We start from the raw sequence: 13595 nt of genomic DNA, 5'->3' as shown, positions 1-13595 counted from the left end.
TTCCGAATGACAGCGAAGCTGGCTATTCCGTTTCCAGGAACAAGATTGTACTTATGTAAATTATTTCGTACAGTTTTTATCAGATGACAATAGTCATACATGAAATAAATTTTTTTTCCTTTTACAAAAATAAACGGATGATCCTTTGTGACATTCAGACCTTGGTACATTGCAACATTCGTCTTTGCCTGGTCACAAATTACTGCTTTAAGAGATAGACCTACATCCTCAACCGCTTGAATATTTTCAAATAAAATTTCACGCAATTCTTCTGCCTTTAGACCATTTTTGACAGTGTAATATGATAAAACATATTTCCAATGAGAAGTTATGCCTTTGACCATGAAGAAGCAGCACTTGTCTGCAACTTGCTGCTTTCTTCTATTATTGCCAAGGTCAACAAAGCCATCAATTAGATCTCTATCTTTTGTTCTGTTGTATACGAGATCCTTTTTGATCGAAATTTCGTCAAAATGTATTTCACAAACTTTTTCATCTGCAGACATCCCGCGTACAACAGTCTTCAAATTGGAAATAATGTTACTATCAATGCCTGGTACTACATATTTTATTGGTCGCCACGACAGAAGAGTTTTTTTGTGAGGCAATGCAAAATTTAAGTCATCGCGGAGGAAGTTGTAGGCCTTTGTGGACATATAATTAATATTTTGTGCCAAGGTCTTACTTTCTGCATTTGGATATGAAAACGTAGTGTCGACTATCATTCTTGCGAATGTAATAGCGTCAGCACTAGCGTTTTCTGAAGGTATAATAGCCGTTTCAAGTACTTTTTTCAAATCCTGAACTTCTTTTTCTAACTCTAAAATGCGTTTGTAACGTTGTACGTCTTTTTTCAGATACATCTGAAAAACTTTCGCCATAAGTTCAGGATGTTGAAAAATGTCTATGTCATCTCCTACCAACTCAGACGAATGCCCGTGCCCGCGCTTGGCCCAGAGGTCAGAAAATTTTTCGAACTCCTGAAGGGTAATGTCCGGTCTTTCATCCGACAATACAAATGTGCCTTCAGGCATTTCATTTGGATTTTCGCAATTCTCCGAAATGCCTGAACAGCTACTAAAATCATTTGCTTCCAAATGATATTTGGGAAAAGCACCCTTCAGGACTCTATTCTTTGCAAGATATTTGCTGTCAAAGTGACGTTCGCAAATGCTCAACGTTTTTCTGTTTTTAAAAGGGACATTTAAGCAACATGACGTCGCCCACGAATTGAAAGCAGCCTCGTCGCTAGGGAACGAATAAAGGACACAGCTTTCGTCCTTTGCGCAGGACCCTATGCAGCATTTTCTGGCCCGTTTTCGTGGCTCCGCAATTGGAGTTGAAGAAACGGGCGCAGAAAAAGTGGTTGCATAGCACATCGGCTCCTCATCGGCGACCTCGGCAATCGGGGCAGCAACCGTAGCATCTATATAGAAAATGCCATAATTTGGTTGCTTTTCCCAATTAAAAATTGTATAAAAAAATCAATAAATTTAACAAAAAAAAAATGCCGCTCAAAATATTTGATAAAAAAAACTTTAGAAAATAGAATAATAAAAAATAATTTTATAAAAAACCAATAAATTTAATAAAATAATGCCGCTCAAAATCTTTGATAAAAAAATATAGAAAATAAAAATGAAAAACAGAAAAACATGTTAGTAAAATAAATGAAAATAAAAGTATAATAAAACATAAAACAACATAAGCGAATAAACCAAAAATTTAATAAAAGGAATTAGAAAAAAATTATAATAAAATGAATTTAAAAAACTTGAATATAAAAGGATACAATATAATAAAACAAAATAGCAGACATAAAATAAACCAAAAAAGAATAATAATTAAATTTATTTCAAAAATATATTTATTTATATAAAAATATTTTTAAAAAGTTTACATAAATAGATATTAAGCTTATAAAACGCTGATTTCGTTAGAAGCTGAAAAATGTAAGCTTACATAAAATTTTAAAAGAAAGCAATACATTTGATTTTTTTTTGTAAAACTAAATCATTAACAAACATTCGGTCTCAACGCTTACAAAAGAAAATTTAAATTTATTTACTATTGAAAGCATTTATACTTCGCCTATTTTGTAAACTTACTTAAAGGTATTTTCAATAACATTTACAGAATTTTCTGTTGGGTATCGTCAAAAAAAAAAGCAAAACCTTCTCGGTGTTTACACACCCACCAACAACACAATTGCGTACGCGCGACATCGTAATTAATTTATTAAATTATATTTAACCACGCGTAACTTTTACATCGATCGCGTCAACCGCACTTTGAAGAAAACTTTTTGGAATGAGCAAAATAACATCGGCTTTTGCTTATCGAAAATTCATAATTCGATATGTTAACGGGATTTTCCAGCAATAAAAAAAAAAAAGAAAACAAGCTGGATTGAGGTTCGAACCTGAAACGCCTATATCCTTAAGCTAGTGCCTAACAGGTGCGCCAAACCTACTGTAAGTTTCACGTTGTCTTATCTGTTACTTAGACCGTATATACTTATTTGCAACGTCATAAGGCTATTTTCAACCCTCCATTTACCATTGAAATTAAGCTTATTTTACCTTATTCAAGATTTCTAAATTATATTAATTAAATTCAAATTCATATTAAATTATAAAACAAGCAAATATATTGCTAAAAGTAATAAAAATTAAATTTAATTAATCCTACTAAATACCTAGATTCCTACAAAGAAATCATATTAAGAGAAAATCCAGAGAATTTAACACTAGCTGAAACTGTTGACAGAGAATTTTCTGCTGTTAACTGGTTAACATTGAAATTAGATTGTGTGTGGTGAAGTGCAAGACGTGTTCACATGCAAAAAAGTTGGAATCTAGCAAAAACGCCTTCTCATTGTGTTTAAATTCTCTGATTTAACTGTAAGAAAAAAAACCAAATCTACCTCACATCGCACCCAGGACATTGTGTCGATAATGTGCCGATAGGGCGGCGATGCTGCGCTGATACTACATGGATGAAACGCCGATGCTGTGTCCATACTATACCAATAACTCCCTTATACCGGGCTGCTTACGAAGCGAGGAGGATTTTAGCCGCGTTTATTACATCTGAGCAACAAATCCAGTTATAAATCAGAGGAGACATAGCCGTGTTTATCAAATTTCATGTATTAAGCCTGGCTTGCTTAAAACACCTTGGCAATATTTTGCATTTTTAATTGGAGAAACTTTGGATTTTTTCAGACAAGTGCCATCGCATTAATAAAACTTTAGTTTTAAACAAATATTTTTCTGACTTCCATTATCTTTCACTAACTGCGAATAATAAACTTATTATTTAATCTATTTAATCTTGAAATTGTTACATTTCTTACAGACTAATTACAAATGTAGGCAAATACCAACTAACTTAACTGGTCATTAAGTAGCATTTTAAACCTATTTTCACAAAAGGAGAAATCCAAGACTGAAGATTTCGGAAGCAAATTAAACTCTTTAAGAGCTCTGACAACAGGAGCATTGGCAGCATAATTAGTCCTCGCCAGCCCCACATAAAATGTGGCATGATTCCTTAAACAAATATTAGGAATAACAAATAAAATACGTTCAAGTAAAAAGGGGCAGTCCAACACCCCAGATATCAAATTAAAAATGAAAGTTAGAGATAAGAAGGTTCTCCTACAATTTAGTGTCTTAAGACCGATAAGCAAACATCTAGACTCATAAGCGGGAACCGGAAGTTCAAAATGAAGGGGTCGCAGAGCATATTTAATAAAGATTTTCTGAACTCTCTCCAATCGACTAATATGACAGGAATAATACGGACGCCAAATAAAAGCAGCATTTTCTAGTTTCGAGCGTACCAGTGAAGTAAAGAGTGTCTTTAAAGTATACGGATCGGAGAAATCTGAACTGAAACATCTGACAAAAGCCAGCATAGAGTACGACTTAGCTATGGTATAGTTAAGATGGCTATGAAAAGTAAACTTGGAATCAAAGACCACCCTAAGATCAGTGATTTTAGAAACAATGTCTAGTTGTGAGCCACCAATAAAATATGAAGTAGGGATAAGAGTACGGGACTTGGCATAGGAGACATGGGATCATTTTTTAATATTTAAGGGAAGCATATTTTTCTGACACCAAGCTACAACATTGTCAAGATCACTCTGAAGTTTCGTCGAGTCAGAGGAACACGTTATTTTGCTACAAATCTTCATGTCATCAGCATACAAGAGAAATTTTGAATATTTAAAACAAGTAGTAATATCATTGATGAACATCACAAAAAGAATCGGACCCAATATACTTCCCTGAGGAACCCCAGAGGAGGCAATAAAAGAGGACACCCCATCAACTACAGCTTCACATGATCTATTAGAAAGATATGATTTAATCCAATTTAAAAAATTTGAATGAAAACCAAAACTTTGTAACTTTGATAACAAAATACGATGGTTAACTTTATCAAACGCTTTCGAAAAATCCGTATACACTGTGTCAACTTGGGCGCGGTTACTAAAGGCTTCAATGCAGTATTCGGAGAAAACTGCTAAATTAGAAGTGGTTGATCTCCCAGACATGAATCCATGCTGATCAAGAGAGATGAGACGATGAATGGAGAAAAGAATTTTATTTTTCACTATGCATTCAAAAAGTTTTGAGACAGTGGAAATTTTAGAATAGGGCGATAATTGGAAATATCGTTTTTATTGCCAGATTTAAAAACTGGCGTGATAAAGGAAATTTTCCATGCATCAATGAAGACGCCTAGCTCAAGGGATTTATTGAAAAGCAGCCAGATCGGGTAGGCGAGAGCTGCGCAGTTTTTAAAAAGGTGAGACGACAACCCAACGACATCAGTCTGTGACGACATCTTGATTTGACGAATCCCAAGTTCAATATCATCTAACGAGAGTTCAAGAGCCCCAAAGTTTAGTGAAAAACCACTAGCATCCAAGGTACTAAAAAAACCACCACTACTCAAGACAGGGTCAGCCTCGAAATTCGTGCTGAAAAAATCTGCAAAAAGATTTGCAGCATCTAAAGCCGAATCCGCTTGTGTATCTTTCTAAAATACAGCAGAGGGAATACTAGAACACGATCTCTTTGACTTCACATAACGCCAAAAAGCCTTCGGATTCACTTTAATATCGTCTTCAAATTTACTTATATAATTCCGCTTCAAAACTTTGCTCAATGACTTAAATTCTTTCAAATATTTTAAATACAATTCCTTGGAAGTAGGAGACCTAGATTTTTTAAATTTTTTGAAAAACTTGTTTCGCAAATTCTTCAGTTTTTTCAACTCTTTTGTGAACCAAGGAATTTTGTAAACCTTTTTTCTTACACTCGGAATATGTTCACAACAAATGCAATTTAAATTATTCTTTAAAATATTAAAACAACTGGTAACTTCAACCTCAGCAAATAGCGAATCCCAATCAATAGACTCAATTGCCGCATTAACAGCATCAATATCGTAATTTTTAAAACAAAACTTGGAAAGTGAATCTTCTACGTAAGAATTAAACTCATAAAATTCCAAATGAAGAACAAGCGGTACATGATGGGGACCAGGAGTGGACAAAGGGTCTAGACATTCCTGGAGGCAAAAATTCATATTATCACTTAAAAATATGAGATCTAATATTCTATTAAGACTGTTATTAAAACTGTTAATCTGACTAAGGTCACATCTTGAGAAGCCGCCAATCAAATAGGTTTCAACAAACGCATTTGAAGACATAGGAAGAAGCCCCCGACTATTATCAAAAGTAGACCATTCTAGATTACTGATTGTTAGGAGTTAGAGGCGCACTTGAAATACAAAGCGAGAGGCTTTAATTTCAAATCAATTAAAAAAGAATTCCACCAATATTTCATCATACAGTAAGATAGAAAAAGAGAACCAAAGAGTGACCCTTTATGTGAACATAAATCTTGCAAGAGAACAGTGGGTTGTAGACATGAATTTCTAAGGAAATTTCACAAGCTTCTTAGAGGCTATTTATTCAATCACTTTAATATGAGCGGGACGCGAAGAAGGTATCTCTAAGTTAAAAAATAGATGTGAGCCCGAAGTCGCAAGTGCGAAAGGCTTGAGATTCAATATAGGAAATTCCTACCAAATGGCGACCTAAGAGCACACCTTCTTAAGCTATGGACGGAATATTTATGTTCATTGTTGAATAACCAGGGAGATGATATAACCCCTACCAAAATCTCTGAAGATACGTTCGACCCCCAGCGGGCTAGGGAGCTTAGAATATACCCGCGGAAGGTAAGCCTGTCATAGGAGGCGTCTAAAATACCAAATTGATTCAAGGGGCTGTGCAGCGCAATCCTCTCTAGAAGTTAAAAAATAAATAAATGTAAGGCGCGATAACCTCCGAAGAGATCTAAGGCCGAGCTTCTCTTCCAATTTGCGTCGTGCTCCTCTTGATTTTCCCTACAAATTGGCCGGACGGGACCTACATGTTTTATGCCGACTCCGAACGGCATCTGCAAAGCAGATGAGTTTTCACTGAGAGCTTTTCATGGCAGAAATACACCCGGAGTGCTTGCCAAACACTGCCGAGTGGCGACCCAGCTTAGAAAAATTTTCTTCTAATTGAAAAATCTTATTTCTAAAATTTTGATGTTGCTTTGCCCGGGAGTTGAACCCAGGGCATACGGTGTGATAGGCGGAGCACGCTACCATCACACCACGGTGGCCGCCTCTCTAGAAGTTGCCAGCGCAATATATAGCTTCTCCAACCCTATTGTCAATCTTACCTACCAGTGGCGAATTCTGTTTCATTAACAACCGAGGCTATGGCGACCCCGAACTCCTGATGGATCTAGGGGGTAGGAGGGCGGTATGGCCTAGGAGGTTTCATGTGGTCATGCCAAATCGTTCCTGAGATGGTCGGGCTAGTAATGCCATAAATGCATTATATTTAAACAGATAGGAAACTCTTAGCAACCATTCTGAGACTGCCCGTTTTTGAAATAAACTTTTATGATATTGCGTTCCTCAAAGCTCGTTCTAGGACTTGTTTTTTCTAAGTAAGTGGGGAGTGATGATGAATAATCGTGTGATGATGCTTAGCAATTCAATGACTACGGATCTCAAAAGGTCATGAGAAGGATTTATAAGACTTCTTAAGACCGGAATAATAACGTTTATATTCTAAAATTTAATATAAAATTCGGGCTATTTGTAAACAGCTTCGTCGGCTTCTTATCGGTAACAACTGATACTGACTATTTATTATTTTATAACCGGCTTATTTTCGAAAGCAAATTATCTTCGGAATATCGGGTAGCTATTATTATTAGTTTCTCATTTTGTTATCGACGAGTAACAGGTATCTGTTTCACGCCATACGTATAGTTCGTCGGCAACAAATCGATAACACGCCGATAATAAATTGGGAACACTCGGCTAACTTTTTAGTAATAAGTCGATAGCTTTTTAATAGTAAATGAAGAAAGTCGATAACACGCTGATAACAAATTTTTCGAAAATTTTTAATACCATGCCGACTACTTTCGATAAAAGATCGATAACTTTTCGATAAATTATCGATAACTTTTCGATTATAAGACGATAAAATCTTGATAATAAATCGATAACTAATAATAATAACAAATAAGCAATAACGAAAAAAAATCGCATTTTGATAAGATATCGATAGCACGCCGGTATAACATCGATACTTTTTTGGTAACATATCGATAACTCCAATCAATAGATAACAAACCCATAACTCGGCGAAAAAACCCATAACTCATCGGCAACCTTTTTTATCAATAGCAAGTTTATAACTTTTCGATAAAAAATGCATACCTCGTTGATAACACAACATTAACAAGCCAATAGCTCGTCGATAACACGCCGTCCGGTTTCAGGTATAACTTCTAAACTCACCCTTCTTTTTTTCTTCTTTCCTTTTCTTGCCTTTATTTTTGACGACAATCATTAGCATCGTTTTTTTCATCCACTTCATTATAGATATTTTTAATACACTGCTCTTTTTTATCCCCCTCCCCTTCTGTTTCATTTTCTTAACGAGATGTGTAAACATCCGAGACCCTTCCAATATAAGCTTCAAATTTAGGGACAGTTTTTTCCTATTTGTTATTTCGCCTGCCTTTGCAGACGCTAAAGTGTTTTTGGGAAGAGATATTACCATTTACCCTTCATCATAATCGAGTATTGGAACGCATCTTTTTGTTGTTGTTGTAACGATAAGGACACTCCCTGAAGGCATTGGGGAGTGTTATCGATGTTGGTGGTCCTTTGCCGGATTCAGATCCGGTACGTTCCGGTAACAAGCACCATAAAGTTACTAGGTGTGATGGCAACGTGCTCCACCTACCATACATCCTGGGTTCACTCCCTGGGCAAAACAACATCAAAATTTTAGAAACAAGGTTTCTTAATTAGAAGAAAATTTTTCTAAGCGGGGTCGGCCCCCGTCAATGTTTAGCAAGCACTCCGTATGTATTTCTGCCATGAAAAGCTCTCAGTGAAAACTCATCTGCCTTGTAGATTCCGTTTGGGGTCGGCATAAAACAAGTAGGTCTCGTACCGCCAAAATGTAGGAAAAATTAAGAGGAGCACGACGCAAACTGGAAGAGAAGCTTGGTCTAAAACCTCTTCGGAGGTTATCGCACCTTACATTTATGGCGATCTTCAAATGATTTCTGAAATATCTTTTCGACCAACTTCCGAGACAGGCCAATCTACCACCAAGGGCCAATTTCACCATCTTCCGTTACCGCTAACTGCCACTTAATTTGACAGAAATCATTCGGAGATCTGTCAAATGAACTGCTACATTAACTGGAGTTGGCGAAAGTGGCTCTTAGTAGGCAATATGTACCATTCGGATGCCAAAGTCTACATATATCACTAGTCACCTAAATTGAAGCTGTGTCTGTGTTGGTAAGAATAAAGTAATCGCATTGGTAGTGATTTGGTCGTTTATTAACGAGCAACAAGGCAAGACACTTGCACACATGTCGCTAATGCTTAAAAAATAAATAGTAAATGTGCTATAAAAATATAATTTTATTTTTTGAATCTAACAAATAATTAAAACAAAAAATATGAAATGCGCAAATGAGCAAACGACTTTTTCGATGTTGCTACTCTGGTTGTTCCGTCACTACTTAACGAAAGAGCGCGAATAAATAATTATATCACTAGCTGATGATCTCTGGTCTATGTCAATCAACTTTTTTTTTGTTAAACAAACGTAAAACGAACCCACTGTGCAGCGAAAAACCATCACCCGCGGACAGTTCAGTTCAATGCTTTTGAAGCATTTGAGAAACTGAAAAAGAAAAGAAACAACTAAATATGAAAAGGCACCGGGCCGGGCCGGTAATTCGCGAGAGAATCAGTGCTAGAGCAATAAAAGGTGAAGGTGCGATGTAGTGCGGGAACGGGAGAGTGAGTGCCTTCAATAGATCCAACAAATGGCCAGACATTGTGTGAAGTTTGTGTTCTTTTGTGCCGCATTGGAGCGCGTCGATGGGGACGTTGTTGTTGGATGTGATCGGCCAACAAACAATAATATCTTTATAATAGGGGGTATGTTTAGGTATATACATACATTTACATATGTATGTATGAAATAAATGTTGTTGCCACCAAATTGAAATGAGTAGTGCTGCTACAGCGACGTTAGCGTTTGCCAGCTCGCATTTACTGGATTCAGTAGAATCGATCTTGTCGTGACGAGCAAATGTTGTGAGCGGATATATTTATTTATGGTATATTTACCTGTAGCGCATGTTGATGAAAGCAGTGTGAAAGAAGTGACAAAAAAATACAAGGACTGGGTATTAATGAAGAATTCTTTCTAATAATAAATAACTAAAAATAATTTTTATAAAAAACCAATTTGAAAAAAAAAAAACAATAAAAGTTTTGAAAAACAGTATAAAATCTAAAGCAATGTGATCATAAATGAAAATAAATTTTGTCGTATAAAACAAACAATAATGAGTTGATGTTTTGTAAACAAAAGCAGAGAGTGAGAGCGCGTAATTTTTCAGTGCACGCAAAACGAATGAGCGCGCTGCATGTGGTGAGACTTTTTCGCACTTGAAGTAAACGCAGCGCATGACAGACGCGTCTTCTCGGTGCCCCATCTTTGTGTTGTTTGTTTTAGTTATTGTTTTTTTTCACCTGTGTTCTTTGTTTTTATGGTTGACATGTTTTATTTGTTTTAATAATGATGAATTTTCCATGAGATGGGCTAAAGCGTAAAATTTCTATGGAACCTTTTATTTTCTTTTTTTTCGTTTTTGTGTAGATATGTAATAATTATATATAACTAAATGTGGTATAAGAGAGTGCAGCGCACAGTGGCATTTTTGCTTGGTTTAGACACGAAAAAAATTAAAAGTAAAAATTTTCAAGTAATTTTTTTTCAAATTTTAATGCAGTTTGTTTTTACAATGTCCACAGTATATAACGGTAATTATTATTTTTTATAATTATTGTTCTTCATTGCATAATCTTCTGTCAAACTGTGAGTTGTTGATGACGCGCTAAGTAGTGCAATTTACAGAAGTGAAATAACGCGTGATTTAAAATTAAATAAAACTTTGTGGTGAAACAATAGCTCAAATATTTTTTGATTATTTAAAATCAACACGTAATTATATTATTTTGCAAGTGTTCAAAAGTTTTTTTGTTGAGTATGTTTTACGAAATTACGAGTTTTTAATGTGTATTATTTTTGTGCTGAAAATATATAAAACCGTGAAAGGAAAATCCTGCCCAAAGTTTGAACCACGCTGAACCAAAATAATTTTTGCATTTCTGCAATAAATCAATCTTATTTCATATAACTCAAATGATCCTTCATCCCCGTAGGCCCCCGTTTTGATATAATGACGATAACAAAGAGGGAGTTGTATGAGATGTGGGTTGCAGAACGTGGCCAAAAGCAAAAGGATAAAGCCGTTTAAGCCACGTGTGTACTGTTTTAGGGAGGGAGTAAATAGAGACAATGGATTGTATGATGAATGATGCGGTAAATTTTTTTATCAAAGCTTCGTATGAGATGGATTCAAGTGAATTACACCAAAGTTAATTTCTTTGGAAAGTTTGCTTCTTGGCTTGAAGAAGATAAGAAATTTAAATATAGGTATACTCAATTGTGAACAAAAGAACGAGATGCGGCTATAGAAAATCTTTGTTTGGGGTAAGTTCGAAATTTTGAGAGGGGGTTCCAAACCCCAAACTACCCCTCCCCCCGCCTACCCTCACTGAAGGGAGGTAGGGCATACACTCATATATACGTACTTGGTTTGAATGAAATATATTCATTTTTCAGTGAGTTTTTAATTTTTCGCGCCTAAATCATGCAAAAATGCCACTGTGCAGCGTGGAGAAAAGTTTATTGGTTGGCTCCAGTGCGTGGACTTTTAAACAGAGAATGATGGTAGACGAAAAATGAAAATAGTGGTAGAAGTTGGTAGATTTTTTTTTCCAGGAAAACAATAGCTACATTTTATATTTTTACTAAAACAATTCATAATTTATTGTAAAGCAAATAAAGCACATTTCACGGAAATGACACTTTTAAAAAAACGTAAACAAAACCAAAAAAATACATGTAAATTTATATATACATAGTTTATGCCTATATACTTGCTTTTTTCCTCTATTTTGAGTTTGAAATACTGACAAAAATTTACGTCTAATTACCACAACAATTTTCCAATGTACCAAAAATACTGCCACAAAATAACCGACTTCGGTATGTTATCGTTTACTTCAAATTTTTTTTATTTTATTTTTTTATTTTTTTATTTTGGTGTCATGAAAATAGCGCAGGAAAAATATTTGCGTGCTCTTTACTACATTTATTTCATAAACAAATGTATTTCTTGTCTTAATTTGTGCACAAATTTTTCAAAATTGGTTAGTTTGGTTAGTGTCACCTCTTAATGTTATTTGGGTGTGGTCGGCAATTAAATACGTTTACCTAATGATCGCAGTATTTGGTTTCAATGCGAACATATTGAAATGTCCGTAGATTTTTGGGCTTTGGTGGTAGAAGTGGTAGAAAATGAAAATGGGTCAAAAAGTTAGATCTACCAATAAAGTGGTAAAGTCCGTGCACTGGTTGGCTCACAATTAGAAGCAGGAAAGAGCGTTTGATGTATGAGGAAAAAGCTTGTGATGTCTTAAGAATGGAATTTGCCATTTTTATTCTCTCTTTTTCCAAGAATTCTTTTGACAATACGCTTTCGGTTTACAGTTATTAAGAAAATGTATACATACAATAAAGTATGGTATGACAGAGGAAAAAAAAGTGATGCAGTTTATATATATATTTTTTTTTAATGTTTTAAGTGCAGTATACAGAACATAAGAAAATGCTCAAGAAAAATTTCATATGTATATATTTCTAATGTGAATAAAATCATTTAAAAAAAAAATGTTTAAGTTAAACGGTTTTATTGAAAACAATACTTACATTAAGAATAATAATACTAAAAGCTAGAAAATAAATAGGTAGGTCCCAGGTACTAGTCATCACACTCCTTATCAATCTAGAGCATTCATCAGACAATTAAATAAAATCGTTGGACGCGTCAAATATACAAGAATTGCAAATTACACTCAAAAAACTTATAGATGCAGTCACTGCTATCGCTGGTATTTAACCGACTGTGTTCTTACAGAGTCGTTGCTCAATAAAAATGAAGCACACCAGGGTTTTCCTGTGCACGGTCGTTAAAAAGTTTTTAGAAATATGTGGCAGAAAGAGTATGAGTTTTCTAGACAACTGACAAACACATGTTTTTTAGCATTTCTGCCCCAACCTTACCTTTTTTAATTTTGAAACAAATTTTACAAGATATTTTCTTATTTTTTTAGTACATATCTCAAAGACGAGCTACGATGCAATCTTCAAATATATAAAATAAATTTATTTCAGAACCGCAATACTTTCATTTTTAAATCGACAACAATATGTATATGGAAACCGTAGGTACTTAGAAATAGCTTTGTTGAAATACGAAGTAAATGAGCTTTCCCTCATGAGTATCAAACGAAATATCTCAACAAATGTTATACTAAATTCAAATACCCTGAAAACGTCCTCAGTTACAACACCTAAGTAAAACTATGCTTTGAGGGAATATACCTGGAATATCTTTAAAAACAAAATCTTTCGGGGGAACTACCGATGCTTGGTTGTTTGATGCCCATGTGAAGACAAAGGCTTACATCAACAAGAAAATATATACCATAATGCCAGGTTGAGCAGGGCAGGGGTCTTCGGTTCATGAGTCGAATAACACAGTCTCCATGATATAACATCTTCCAGCAGGTCGAGGTTTTTGGCTTCGCCGCGGTTATGATCGTATGCAGGTCTAAGTCTAAGCATAAAAAATATACACCAAGCACCTTGCTGTCGCCTCGTCCACGAACATTAAATAATATTGATCACACCGTGATCGACGACCACCATAGTCAGGGGGCTTAGAATATACCCACGGCAGGTATGCCTGTTGTAAGAGGTGACTAAAATACCAAATTGATTCAAGGTGTTGCCAGCGCAAAATATAGCTTCTCCAACCCAATTGTCA

The 13595-nt window shown here is 35.2% G+C and overlaps 1 protein-coding gene across 1 annotated transcript in view; it reads left to right on the top strand.

Annotated features, from left to right (window-relative positions):
• Positions 1-9722: 9722 nt before the first annotated feature.
• Positions 9723-13595, top strand: part of LOC137251357 (uncharacterized) — a 447872-nt gene continuing 443999 nt past the window's right edge. The window contains exon 1 of the mRNA XM_067785787.1: positions 9723-10069. The gene's annotated coding sequence lies outside the window, so the exon portion shown is untranslated. The remainder of the gene's footprint in view (positions 10070-13595) is intronic.

The sequence above is a fragment of the Eurosta solidaginis genome, chromosome 4, assembly GCF_040869045.1.
Source record: "Eurosta solidaginis isolate ZX-2024a chromosome 4, ASM4086904v1, whole genome shotgun sequence".
NCBI classification, from domain to species: domain Eukaryota; kingdom Metazoa; phylum Arthropoda; class Insecta; order Diptera; family Tephritidae; genus Eurosta; species Eurosta solidaginis.
The sequence above is the reverse complement of the archived record's forward strand: the minus strand, read 5'-3'. Positions and strand labels throughout refer to the sequence as shown.